General features: G+C 38.1%; 1 pseudogene; it reads right to left on the bottom strand.

Annotated features, from left to right (window-relative positions):
• Positions 1–3,460: 3,460 nt before the first annotated feature.
• Positions 3,461–14,807, bottom strand: LOC133762044 (pre-mRNA 3'-end-processing factor FIP1-like; annotated as a pseudogene).
• Positions 14,808–15,205: the final 398 nt, after the last annotated feature.

Genomic DNA, 15,205 nt, shown 5'->3' on the forward strand with positions numbered 1-15,205 from the left:
AACCAGAGGGATACGTTGTCCCACATACAGGGGTAGTATCACCACCCAATGGTGAAATAGGGCAGTGGGAATAGTCTACAGTTCAAAATCTTGCATCCCTGTGTAAAAATTACCTCTTCTGGCCATTGGGTCCCAGCACTGTATATAGCATTTCATATGCCCAACTTTCACAGCACTTGCTGTAGGTCAGCATACATCTACCACCTGTTGATGGCCCTGGGCATGTCTCAGACATTAGGCTATAACATATGAGCTCCTGTCTAATCCATTCTAGAAGGGAAGGATTTATTGCCATATGATGGGTGGTCTGAAGCCAGTGCTTCAAAGCTGGGTACATAGTCAGGGATGCCAATTTTTTCATTTTAATTTCCAGTCCAAAGAGGAAGAGCCTATCCACTTCTACATCCTATAACTTAAGCAGCCAAGCTTCAACAGATTCACAGGCCTTTTGCTTAAATTCAGACCCCAAGTCTACTGTTCTTCATAAATATACAAATAGAACACTGAATGCTCTAGTATGGTGGGTGGGGGCTTCAGCTGCCCATGAAAAACCCTCTGTTGCTGAGTCAAAATCTTTTGGTTGACTACTGGACAAAACTTGAATAGCACCAGAGGCTCAGTATCATCTTCATCATCAAAGGGCTCTACCACCAGGACTGCAATCACCAGGTGGTGCAATCATTGGGGGTGGTCCAGAGAGTGGTAGACTACCAAGGCAGGAATGGTGTCTTCCTTCACCTTCCAATACTGTCTCCTTTATGGCACACTGCAGGGTCAATTCTTGGGTCTTAGCCTGCAACCTAGCATTGGTTTCCCCCCAAAAGGCAGTTAGAAATGCCCAACCCATGGCTCATGCCGCTGTCTGGGAGCCCTTGCTCTCTAGCGTCTCTTTGAGTGCATCATTGACTTCTCTATACTAGTGGGTAAGTCATTCACTTTGGCATCTAGGTAGACAAAGCCATAGCTACTCAGTACCACATACTTAAGACTGACTATCTCTTAATCTTTCCCCTTGGTGGGTCAGAATGCTGGCTCTACTGCCCTGAGGAAAGTCCTGCTGGCTATGCCAATTGTAATGCAGGAGCTCAGCTCCAGGAAATACCAGGCCAGATTCATATAGACCAAAGAACAACTTCAGGAGTGATTGCAGATTCATATCGCTTTATTCTTGTAGATGTGTGTGAGTGCACAGAGAAAGTCTGCACTTAAGTCCCATGACAGCAAGAAACTACAAATGGAGGAACCACAGTTATTTTGGGGGTGACAGGTGAGAACACACAGAGGATCCATGCAAAGCTATGTCCCCAGTGTCTTTTATATGCTTGCAGAGAATTGTGCCAACCATATCGTTACACAGTAGAATTGTATCAGCTTCTAGGATTGGTGGTAGTGACAACAGCAAAGGAGCCTGAATAACTTAATTTTCCCAACAATCAGGGAAGGCAGAAGATGATAGCCCAAGTACTTGGGTCCTTGCTGCTTACTTAGGAGTCCAGATAGTTTCTGGCTCCTGTATTTGATTAAACCCAATCCTGATTTCTTGTAGTCATTTAGGAAGTGAACTAGTGAATGGAAGATTCTCTCTCTCTCTCTCTCTCTTCCACTCCCTCTCCTCCCTCTCCCTCTCCTTATCTCTCCTCTCTGTCACTTCACCTGTCAAAGAAAGAAATATCTTAAAAATTTGTATGTATATCATAAAAGTAATAAACTAAAAAATCATGGTAAACCCATTGTTAATGATGTTGAAGGACTTTTTCCTAAATATATAATGTGATATTTAGATTTGGAAGTTTTAAAAATTACTGGTGTAGTGTCTGTGTTTTGAAAAATACATTACTCACATAACTTACAGTTTTTAAGTAGCAGTAGGTTACTTTCGTGAAAATAAAGTATATTTTACTTATGTAAACTTGAAAAAATACAGTTAAAGCATTGCTATACCATAACAAGCATCAATTCAGTAGCATACATACAATTACTTTGCATTTTAAAAAGTCATAATAACACACTAAAATTACAGCAAATGATCAACATTAGAAGTCAAGCTTTGGCTTAAATTTTCAATTTCAGTTATGTGAATGATACAATTTGTTAATAAGTTAATATAGAACATAAGTGCAACAGGAAATATAGATATTAAATAAGTCATTATTTGGAATTAAAGATGACTTACTAGCATTGTAGTGTAGCAGGAAAAGCTGCTGTCTGTGGTACTGGCAACCCATATGCATGCTTTTTTAATCCCAAGTGCTCCACTTTCAATCCAGCTCCCTGCTAATGTGCCTGGGAAAGCAAAGGAGGATGTCCCAAGTGCTTGGGTCCCTGCCATCCATATGAGGGACTCAGAAGAAGCCTCTGTTTCCTGGCTTCAGCCTGGCCCAGCACTGGCTGTTGCAGCCATCTGGGGAGTGAACCAGCAGAGGGAAGACTTCTGTCTCTGTCTCTCCATCTTGCTCTCTCTAACTCTGCCTTTCAGATAACTATAATAAAAAGATGACTTGCTGAAGCTAAACCATGTTCAGTGTTTCCACAGAATTGTAAATTCACATTTCTCCTGGCTTTCACCATACACTGGGGATCATGCTATTACGCCTGATGACTTACATTTTCAGGAAACTGTTACTTTAAATTTTCCTAAAATAGCACACACAACTATGCACTTAAACCCCAGCTATTACCTTAGGCATTTATATGTGACAGATATTTGTTGTAGCACTGAAGTAATTTAAATTTTCTTGAATTATGATAGCTATTCAAAATCCTCCAAATGCCTTCAAGCAAAGCAAAACCTTGCATTGCACATCCCAAGGCATCAGTTCACATATATGAAAAGGGAAATCTGTCCTGATTTTTCATATTCCAAGTTATAAAAGTATTAGAGGACAGTGATCAACCTCTGGGAGTTGGATGTGTACCACACACATTTAGAGTTTGGTACATTAATTCAGCTTCACCTTGCATATGTCAGTTTTATCACTTTAGGTTCCTACCCTATTTAAAATTCAGAATATTTGTCATAAACTGTAGTTGCTGTTTTCTGAATTTTACCTGTATACAATTGAATAGTTGAAGAAATTCCTCCTCCTTATTAGTAGCTTTCACTTTTCAGCTTTAATCTTATACCCAAATGAATGAAGCATTATAATAATCCTTACCTCAGGAATCAGTAAAGAAGGGAATGGTACTTTTTGGGTGTTAACTCCAAGGATGCCTGTAAATAGAAGTAAGGGCAATCAAATTACTGTTGTAAGGATTAGAACTTGTAACAGGGACAACCAAGACCTAGATTTCTTTTTTTAAAATTTAATATGAAAAATTGACTTTTTTTGAAAAAAAAAGTTAACTTCTTATAGTAACAGAAGAAGATTAAAGGTGAATTTCTTAAACATTATCCAGAGAAATAACAAGATTTACAGTACCCAGTTCTGGTATTGCTATACACAAAAGGCCCCAACCATGCCTAGTCTCCAGGTGCCGCTTCAGCTCTCCTGCTCAGGGGAAGGTTCACTGCCAGCCTCCTTTCCTTTGCTTCTTTTAGATTTTTTGTGCTTGTGCCTCCTGTGACTGTCTCCTTCCTCACTTTCATGGCGACATCTACTACTACTTCGAGATGACTTGTGTCTGGTCTCCTCCTTCTCCCTGTGCCATCCTTCCTTCTCCCTACTTGCTCTGTGACGCTCATATCCTCTCTCTGCATATTCTCTGTATCTGTATCGCTCTTCGTCACTGTTGAAGACACTGGTGTGGGACTGTGGTCATGCTCCTGCTCTCTCTTGCGGGTGCGCTCTTTCTCTCTCTGTCCCGTCCCAGTCACACTCTCTGTCTCTGTCTCTTTCTCTATCTCGGTCTTTCTCTCTTCTCACATAATAATCCCACTGCTTTCTGGTGTCCACAAGATTAGGCCATGAAGGAGCAGAACCAGAAAGATGGGGAAAAGCAACGCTGCCGTAAGGCACTGCTCGTGCAGAACAACTATCATAACCAGAGGAATAAGAGATGGCGGAGGAGCGCCTGGTGGTGGAGGAAAATCTGGTAGTGGAATCAGAGGTGGAGTGGGGCTGACAGCTGGAGCAGATGAAAGAAAAGGAGGTGGTGGAAGGTGGGCAGGAGGACCTCCTGGAGGGAAAAACGGAGATGGATTGCTAGAATTGTTGTCCACTTCAGCAGCGGATCTTTCTGAAAGGTCCTGCATGTTGCTGTTTTCATTTGCCCAGCACCGGCCTTCTACTCGGCTAAGAGTTATAGTTTGACCAATAACATCAATTGCCCCAGGTAGAATACATTGGAAGAATCTAATCTTGAGAACTTACTGTTGTCTCAGTCTGTACCAAATTCTACTATTGCTTTGTCATTATGGTATTGTAATGGAGCTAATATCCCTTGTGTAGAGAACTGCAGTGAAACCCTTCTGCATCCAAGTCATGTAGACTTGGATGTGAGGTCAGATCCATCATATTCTAGCCTAGTATTGGGCTCACTGAGTCTAAATTTCCCTGTCCACAAATCCGAAATAATTAATATCACCTTATGATTACTTTTAGAATAAAACACATTTTTGTTATATTATATACTGAGGACTGACTTAAAAGCAGAAAAGAATGCTGTGCATAAAAGTGCCACCTTTGCTGCTTCCCCAACATGGAAATAACAGCAGCCTCAGGTGAATCCCATGAACATATCTAGAAGTAGAACTCATGCAGTTCCTTGGGTGAGTGTAATAAAATTATTTTTGAATATGGTGGTTTCTTTGTTTTTAATCACTTCCCTGAATGGAGAGAAGCACATACACACATTAGTGAGCAGAAGTTCTGCATGTAACCAAAACAAATCAGAATTTTCCAAAAATCACTTGGAAAAAAGTATTGCTTGGTACAGTAACTTCAGAAAGATATATATGCAGGACAGATGCTACATGGATATACTGATTTAATAAAGTAGAATTATATCCATGATCTATTTTCTTTTTTCTTTTTTATTTTTTTAACTTTTATTTAATGAATATAAATTTCCAAAGTACAGCTTACAGATTACAATGACTTCCCCCCCATAACTTCACTCCCACCCGTAACCCTCCCCTTTCCCACTCCCTCTCCCCTTCCATTCACATCAAGATTCATTTTCAATTCTCTTTATATGCAGAAGATCAGTTTAGTATATATTAAGTAAAGATTTCAACAGTTTGCCTCCACCTAGTAATACAAAGTGAAAAATACTGTTGGAGTACTAGTTATAGCATTAAATCACAATGTACAGCACATTAAGGAAAGAGATCCTACATATTTTTTAAAATTTGATTAATTTTCCATGCAATTTCCAATTTAAAACCAGGGTTTTTTTTATTTTCAATTATCTTTATATACGGAAGATCGATTCAGTATATACTAAGTAAGGATTTCATCAGTTTGCACCCACACAGAAACACAAAGTGTAAAAAATACTGTTTCAGTACTGGTTATAGCATTACTTCACATTGGACAACACATTAAGGACAGATCCCACATAGGACGAAAGTACACAGTGACTCCTGTTGTTAATTTAACAATTTGACACTCTTGTTTATGGCGTCAGTAATCTCCCTAGGCTCTAGTCATGAGTTGCCAAGGCTATGGAAGCCTTTAGGGTTTGCCGACTTCAATCTTATTCCGACAGGGTCATAGTCAAAGTGGAAGTTCTCTCCTCCCTTCAGAGAAAGGTACCTCCTTCTTTGATGGCCCAGTTCTTTCCACTGGGATCTCAATGGCAGAGATCTTTCATTTAGGTCTTTTTTTTTTTTTTCCCAGAATGTTTTGGTTTTCCATGCCTAAAATACTCTCATGGGCTTTTGAGCCATATGCGAATGCCTTAAGGGCTGATTTTGAGGCTAGAGTGCTATTTAGGACATCTGCTATTCTATGGGTCTGCTGTGTCTCCCACTTCCCATGTTGGATCGTTCTCTCCCTTTTTGATTCTATCAGTTAGTATTAGCAGACACTAGTCTTGTTTGCTCCCTTTGACTCTTAGACCTATCACTGTGAGTGAATTCAGCCAGTCCCAAAGGGACAAATATCTTATGTTTTCCCTTATCGGTGACAATTAACCGAGCACCAAAGGGGAAACCTGTTGAAGTGAAATGGACACTATGAGAAATAGTGACTTGATCAGCTCTTATCCTGACTGTTGATGTACAATGTAATACTTTATCCATTTTAGTATTTTTTGTTCTAGTACTGGTGGTTGAACTCTGTAATTAACACACAATTATTCTTAGGTGTTTAAATTTTAACTGAAAAGTGATCCCTGTTAAATATAAGAGTGGGAAAAAGAGAGGGAGGAGATGTACAATTTGGGACATGCTCAATCGGACTTGCCCCAAATGGTGGAGTTAGAAAAGTCCCAGGGGATTCCAATAACAGTCCCATCAAGGTGGCATGTACCAATGCCATCTCACTAGTCCAAGTGATCATCTTCAGTTCCATGATCTATTTTCAACAACAATTATAACACTACTGGGCCTTCTCCACCTCCAAAACTTAGAAATACATCTGTTGCTGAAAGCTACACAGTAGGGGCTGCTTGTTGTGTGGCTGTGGATTAAATCACAACCTACAATCCTCCACTAGTTCTAAGTCCTAGCTGCTATACTGCAATCCAGCTCCATATTAATGTACCTGGGAAGGCAACAGAAGATAGTCCAAGTAGTTAGGCCCCGTCATCCATGTAGGAAACAGATGCAGTTCCAGGCTCCTGGATATAGCCTGGCCCGCCTCTGTCCATTGTGGCTATTTGGGGAGTGAACAGCAGATGAAAGACTCTCTCTCTCTCTCTCTTTCTCTCTCTCTCTCTCTCTTTCTCCCCCCTCCTTCTTTTCTCTCCCTCTGACTCTCTGTCATTCTGCCTTTCAAATAAATGTCTTAAAAAATTGCTACCTAGTTTATGATATTTTGTTATAGGAGCCAGAGCAGACTGCAATAATGTCTGATTCTCTCCTTGTTTATAATAGAAAGATTAGTAATCATTATGGTCTTTGTAATGCCCAGATAAGCGGATCTCCAAGAGGCTATCAGTGACCTGATCCCACCGAAATGCAAAAGCAAGGTTTATTCTAAATGTACAAGCCACGGCAGGGACCTCATCTGACCAGCCGACACAGCAGAGAGATCAGAGGAAGGCCCAGGCCTTTGGGAGTGCTTTTAAAGGAAAAAACCACAGGGTTACATCAGCGGGGGCTTACAGTACAGGGCTTTTGATGGTTGAGCAGGGCTGTTCCCGGTTGCTCTTAGTCAAAAGGTGGGGGGGGGTCTCCGTTTGGCTTGGGTTCAGGGAGTTACCTCATTTGGTAATCTCTACTGAGCTGCCCTTGGTCTGCTGTGCTGTCCTTGGTAAGCTTTGATATCTCTGGAATGCCTGAATGCCTACTTTTACAAGGACTCGGGTCTGCTACAGGAAACAGAGGCTGTTTTTTCTTTTTCTTTTTTAAAATGCAGTCACTTTGGCTCTTCAGTCTTGATGACAGTATCTGTGAAAGCGCAGATGCCAGCCTTTATCTTCATTGGCTCCATCAGTATCCATAGCAGCATATGTTGAAGAGAAGCAATGTACTTTTAGGAAGCTTGCTCCATGTTATACAAGAATTTCCTGACAAATATAAACATTTACAAAAAACTAAAAGTTAAAGGCGTTATTTGGCTAATCTTTAGTTTATTGCAATCATTTTAATATTGTCCTAGAAAGATAATCTGCCACCTTTGATTACAAAAAGCACAAAATGTTAGGGGTTATTTACATTCAAATGGCCGTAATACATGTATGAACTAAGTGATCCCCTGGTGGGATAAATCTTCATTTAAGATTAAATACATAAATGCTCCCTTTCTTAATTACAGTTTATCTGTTGAATTTTTTTCCAACTAACTACAAGCTTTTGTTTAATCTCCCAGGTATGTAACCTTTATCAGCAAGGATGGCAACAGCAGAACTGACAAAATATATTTGTTCAGGGCTTTTATATTAGATGAGTCAAATGAAATTTCCAATATCCCACAGGTTTTGAATAAATAAATAATTTTATATGTTTAAATAGACTGTTTTGGCTTTCTTCATTTAGTTTTAGAAGATGTTTGTTTAAAGAAGGCAAACTTTCTCAAACTTTCACTCTTAATGCATATTTACCGTAATGTTCAACAGGCAAAAAGCAGAAAGGAGGGAGAAGTATGGATATCATCTTAGAATTGTATCAATGCATTATATGAATTTGTTCTTATATTAGTAAAAGTTAAAATAAAAAATGATATTGCTAAAAGTGTAAAATTCACCAGATCAGAATTTAAATTTTGTTTTGCTTTTCTGAAGGCAAGAACTAAGAAGAAAATATGATAAAATGTCTCATTCTCATTGTTTTATAAATAAAAATGTGTCTTTCTTGTATTTTTGTGTGATATGTTTCATTTTTCTGTACAGATAAAATCTTCTTGGCATTGAATTATTATAAAAATGTAGCATATGGATCATTTTATAAAAGTCATAAAGTAACATAATAAACATTATCCTCAATTTTATATCTTCAGCGCATGCATAAAACAAATGTCTCATAATGAATTCTATCTATTCAAATGCCTATTATATGGAAGTGTAGCCATGCCAACAGATTACTACTGGAATCTAGAGAGTATTAAACCAAATACACAGTTTGGGGAGATTCAAGTTGATAGAGACATGAAGTATTAAATGATAAATAATATCTGAAAATATATTTATATTATCTCATGTCATGTAGATTGATTTTAAGTGCATTCTAAAATTTTCAGAATGCAATTTTAATCCTACCATGTGAACTTTCATAGGATAATTTTGTTTAACATTTCACAACAGTAGGGAAAATTAAACTAAATAATTATTATGTTTTGGCTCATTTTGCTAACCCAAGCCATAGGCTCCTATATTTTTATAATCCAGACATTGTATCACTTTTATAGTGAAAGTGGTTGTTGTGAGTGTATACATGATTTGTTACTATTGTTAAATCATTACTTGATTTTTATAAATTTATTTGAAAGACAATGGCAGAAGGAGAGAGAAAAAACGAGAGTGAGAGAGAGAGATCATACTGTTAGAAAAATCCATTTGGTTTTTATCAAAATATGGCATCAAAATAATGCATATTTAACATTTTGAACATTTATTTTAAAACCATACCCATTAGGTATGAAATAGACACACAGTGGTAGCAGTATAAAAATGAATATTTTCAGAGTAAGAAAAATAATCACTGTTATAGTTTTATTTATATTCTTTATTAGAAATAGAAGTGTTTCAATTAATAATTAGGTCTTAATTCCAGTCATTTCTGTGGGTGTACTTCATCAAACATATGTCTTTTTTTATAACTGAACACATTGCATCCAGTGCTTTCTCTAAATTGAATATATCCTAGAAGATTCATATGGAAAAAGAAATAAACTTTCATAATCCTAATGAATAAAACTCTGTAAAATGAAAGTGATTGTAATAAAAAGTACACTGTATGAATAGAAGAATTTCTTCTCAATATTCAGTGATATTTATAAGTATAATTGGCTTTTTGTGTAATGGCAAATACTGCTCTGAAAGACACTTAAATTTTGGAAAATGGTCTCCTACTGGTTCTTCAGAATAGGATGGCAGTGTAAATTATGCATCTTTTCTTATTTCACAGGAATCATCACATAAATTAATCACCTGGGGATTAACATTATGCATAGAAAACTTAGTGAATGAAAGTCTTTGTGCTTAAGGTTCTTCTTATCAAGACTCCAAGTGAGGATGGTCACACTGATTCTTCTGGTTTCATTGCACTGTGTCAAAGTATTTTCTCATGTCTCATGTCCTGGAGAATTTCAGATTGGTAGTCTAAGACTTTGGCCTAGAATGTGGCACTGTTGATGGTAACTAAGGGGAACAATTTATAGTCACTCTATGCAGGTTATCCTGTTCAAAAGGACTCCTTGCATTGGACATTATCCCCAACTTTGATTTCCATTTTGCTGTATCTTTTCCTGCTACTCAAGGAGATCGAAAGCTGGAGTGGCTGTTTTCTTCCTGCTCTTTACCACAAGCTGGGGACCCAGGATTGTAGAATGCATTGCCTAAATGTTGATGAACTTGCTTCAATGACCCCCTGATGACTATTTTCTACTCTTTCTTGCCAAATTCAGAATCTACTGCTTGTGATTTTCACCTCTCAGTTCAAAACACAACCAAAAGTCAGTCGTTTTGATTTGTGTTGAGCTATACTTTGATGTTTACACTGGAATATCTACGCATATGCTCACTCACTGCTGATGGAGCTTGAGATTAACAGCTGGAAATGGCCCTTCATTTGTATGTTGCCCTGGTAGTCTCAATATATGTTAGTGGTACATACATTGATCCTATCTTGAAAATAAACTTTAGTTTCTAATTTTCTGACCTATATAATTATTGCTTTTAAAATATGACTTCATGATTTTCTTTTCAATTACCCTGAACTGTAAGCAAAGGCTATTCTTCAATTGAGTCTAGACATCAACAGCTGTGGTTTACTGAAGCATAGCAAATGAATACAAATCAAGGGTCAGCCTCTGGAGATAGAAGAAAAGAGGGGACATTGCCGGATCCATGTGCTTGTCCATCACTTTAGCTTATGACATCAGTATTAATTTTGAATTAAAAAAAGGAACTGAAAAGTAAAAATTTTGAAAATAATAGATTTTCTAATTTAAGATTATATATATTCATTATGTTACTATTCAGAACTTTTGTAAATCGACTGATCCTCACCCACTCATTCAATTGTAAAAATAATAAATATGAGAATAGTGGGCTGTTGGTTTTCTTGACCCCTAGACTAGAAGAGAATTTATTTAAACAGCTTAAATGAATCAATGAAGTATCATCATAAGAATTAAGGCAAAGAGAAAACTGTACCCCACTGAATGTAAATGCTCCTATTATTATTTAATTGAATATTTACTTTCAGTGAATAATATCTTGATACAGTGATACCTTGTGTTTCAAAAAATGGTAAGTACATGTTTATAATAACTGACCTGAGGAGGAAAAAATAGACAAAGATAAAACTCACAATTGTGAGCCTAATATCCTAAACTGATTATTATTTTTTTTTTCCAGGCAGAGTTAGTGAGAGAGAGAGAGAGACAGAGAGACAGTTATAGACAGTGAGCGAGAGACAGAGAGAAACGTCTTCCTTCCGTTGGTTCACTCCCCTAGTGGCTGCTATGGCCGAGCAGAGCCGATCTGTAGCCAGGAGCCAGGTGCTTCCTCCCGGTCTCCCATGCGGGTGCAAGACCCAAGCACCTGGGCCATCATCCACTGCACTCCCGGGCCACAGCAGAGAGCTGGACTGGAAGAGGAGCAACCGGGCCAGAATCCAGAGCCCCATCCGAGACTAGAATCTGGGGTGCTGGCGCCACAGGCGAAGAATTAGTCAAGTGAGCCACAGCACCGGCCTTGATTAAAATTATCTTAGTGATTTTAGGACACACTGAGATTGTCATTTTTGTATCATCCTGTGACATGATACATTGTCAGAGTCTATGTAGCCTTGTGAATAAATTCCTTTGCTATGTTTTCTCAGCTTCTTAGCTTTGTGTTTTGAAGGTGTTATGTTTTAGCCTCTCTCTGCTATCAGTCTGTCAGCAGTTATTTTTCATTGCTGCCAATGTGATACCCCATCATAAACTTCCATATTCACATTTAATCACATGTTGTTGAAAAGTAGATAGCTAGGTTTCCAAAAGTTATTATGTTTTTATATTTGTGTGTATTTGCATGCAATTTGTATATTCATTAAATTCTGAAGTTAACACATGAAGTCTAAATTAAAGAATACTTTAGAAAAATATTCTGCAAAGCATAATATAGAGGATAATGCTAAGGCAGTTCTTATGAACATTAGGATTTGAGATGTTATTAGCAAGTGAAACAAATAGAAAGAAATTAAATGCAAATATCTGGTGTGCAAATTGTGGCACAACTTGTTAAGCTGACCCTTGAGATGCCTTCATCTCATATTTGAGTGTGCCCCCAAGATCAAGTCCTGAAGCCACTTTTGATGCAGTTTCCTGCTAATGAGCACCTTGGGAGAAAGCAGATGACAGCTCAAGTACCTGGGCTCCTGCCACTCATGTAAGAAATCCAAATGGAGCTCCTAGCTCATAGCATCAGTCTGTTCCAGACGCAGCTATTGCAGGCATTTGGAAAGTGAGCGGCCAGACAGATGATCTCTCTCTTTCTCTCACACTCTCTCTCGCACGCGTGTGCGCATTTCAGTGTGTGTATATATATATATATATATAATTATATTTGTGTGTGTATATATATAATATAGTTATAGAATTTACTTATGAATATGTTATAGACTATACATATGTACGAATATAGAATATATACATATATGGTTATAGAATATAGCAAAGAAAGGAGTATTTCATCAGCAAAGCACTTTCATGAAGGATGATATACTCACTTGCAGTTAGACATGGGAATGCATTTACAAAATATTAAATTGCAGACAAGATTAAAGAGACAAAGCTAACAATGTTGAAGTAAAATGGCCAAGATGTTGATGATACACAAAATAAACAAAAACTACATGTTTAGACACATCTCCAGGGGATTTCAGGAAGACCACATATTTGGACTTATCTAAAAGAAAAAGAAAGAGATAGTACAATAATTACAAATATTTAAGAACTAGGGGGGTAGTGTTAAACATTTAAAGTGATAAAAATCTATGGTTCAGCAAATTAAAGGTAGATGAGGCCTCTGAGAACATAGCAGAAGCAAGCATTTTGTCAGTTTAGATTCTCAGCTGGTGCAGTTAGCAAGACTAGGACAGCTAAATGTGGCATGTAGGAAAGTCATAATAAATTATGGAGATACATGGAGCTTCCTATAGAAGACACGATATATATTAGCTGTAGTCACCATGCTGCTTGTTAGATCCCCAGAATTTATTTAAAAAAAAAAAGAAGACACAATATAAGGTGAACACTCTTATGTTTTGCCTTTCTATAATTCTTCAACTTGGTGCACACGAAATAAGCAAATTCCAGCTAATAGGTTTTAGGAAAAGGTGATAAATTCTGCAGAAATATATATGAACTGACATCAGTTGTTCTGGAGTTAATCAAAAGAAAAAAATTTTTAGGTGGTCCTGAATTATTCAAAACAAGGCCTTTAAACATGGACAAGGCTTGAAAAACTCCTTCCTCTCCTTGTGATGCTAAAGAACCAAGTCACTCAAGTTCTACAGATTAAAATAAATGCATTTTGCCAGTAGTCAACAGGAGCTTGGAAACATATATTGACTCAGTTGAATCTCTGCTAAAACCTGCAGTCCAGCTGACACTTTGATTGCCTCCCTCTGAGATACTGAGCAGAAGACAACATACGTGCTAATCCTGGACTCACGGAACTTGGAAAATAACAAATGATTATTGCTTTTAATCAAATTTATTGTAGTTTGTAATGTAAAAGTTGAAAAAGCATTTCCATTTTATATTTGCCTTTTAATTATAAAATAGTTAATAATACAGAAAAATATGAAAAAATAGTTCAATGCATATACATAGTATTATTTTTAAAAGCAGGAAAGATAAATTACTATCACATTATGTGAAACTCATGACAAAGATCATGAAATGAAAGCAAAGTATATACTTTTGTAAGGGGTGCAATTCAGTAAAAACATTATCTGTGCCGGCGCCGCGGCTCACTAGGCTAATCCTCCGCCTTGCGGCGCCGGCACACCGGGTTCTAGTCCCGGTCGGGGCGCCGGTTCTGTCCCGGCTGCCCCTCTTCCAGGCCAGCTCTCTGCTGTGGCCAGGGAGTGCAGTGGAGGATGGCCCAAGTCCTTGGGCCCTGCACCCCATGGGAGACCAGGAGAAGCACCTGGCTCCTGCCATCGGAACAGCGCGGTGCGCCGGCCGCAGTGCGCTACCGCGGCGGCCATTGGAGGGTGAACCAACGGCAAAAGGAAGACCTTTCTCTCTGTCTCTCTCACTATCCACTCTGCCTGTCAAAAAAAAAAAAAAAAAAAAAAAAAACATTATCTGTAAATATCTATAAACCAAATAATATGGCATCTACCCTCTTTTTAGTCTATATTTGTGCATATATTTGCACATATCAGATAATAAAATTTGTGGTGTTTGTCTTGCTTTATCTGGCTTATTTCATTTAACATAATGATCTCCAACCCAAACGGGCCCTTCCATTGGTTATCTTGGGAGTCCCTCCATAGGATCATTTGTTTTGTGTCGACTGGAACATTATCATTCTCAGCCGAGTGTGCAGAGGACTGTTTGTCGACTGTCTGTGAGGGATGATCAAAACTGTCATATCGGAACATGTGACATTCTGCTGGAGTCTTGCCGTTTGATGTTTTGTTTAAAAAAAATAATGGTAAATAGGGCATAATTAAGTATATCCTTAGGGGAACGGGTGAGTGCCCCTACTCCCCCTTTTTGTTTTAATATGATAGTTTTAAGATATAAATTTGCTCGCTACACAACGGCTTGTACTTGTGGATTATAAGGAATGCCAGTAATGTGGGTAATACCAAATTGTTGAACAAAGCGCTTCATTTCTTGAGAAGTGTATGCTGGCCCATTATCAGTTTTTATGACTTTAGGAATGCCCCAGGTGGCAAAACATTGCAACAAGTGTTGTTTAACATGTGTCACTGTTTCCTTGGCCATGGCTGACACCATGAGTACGCCAGAAAAGGTATCCACTGTGACATGAATGCATGCCAATTTACCAAACTCGGAGTGATGGGTAACATCCATTTGCCATATGTGGCAAGGAAATAGGCCACAGGGATTATCCCAGTGGGTGTTTTAACAGGTTGGAAAGTGACGCATTTGGGACAATTGCATACAATTTCTTTTGCAATGCGAATAGGGATTTTAAATTTTAAAGATAAAGTTTTACTATTAACATGCCATAGGTTATGAAAACTCTTGGCCTGATCCACTATGGTGCCGATTACGAAAAAACAAGATTGTTAATCTGCTGTTGCATTTCCATTGGATAAGGGTCCGGGCAAGCCTGTATGAGCCCTGATAAAGCCAATAATATGAGCTCGATACGGTGAAATAGGGCTTGTTGTACTAGCTCAAAATAGGCATGGACTGTAGAATGTTTGGAAATTAAGGATGGTGAACCTAACTTTGTTACTGCATTA

Source organism: Lepus europaeus, chromosome 6 (genome assembly GCF_033115175.1).
Source record: "Lepus europaeus isolate LE1 chromosome 6, mLepTim1.pri, whole genome shotgun sequence".
In the NCBI taxonomy this organism is placed as follows: domain Eukaryota; kingdom Metazoa; phylum Chordata; class Mammalia; order Lagomorpha; family Leporidae; genus Lepus; species Lepus europaeus.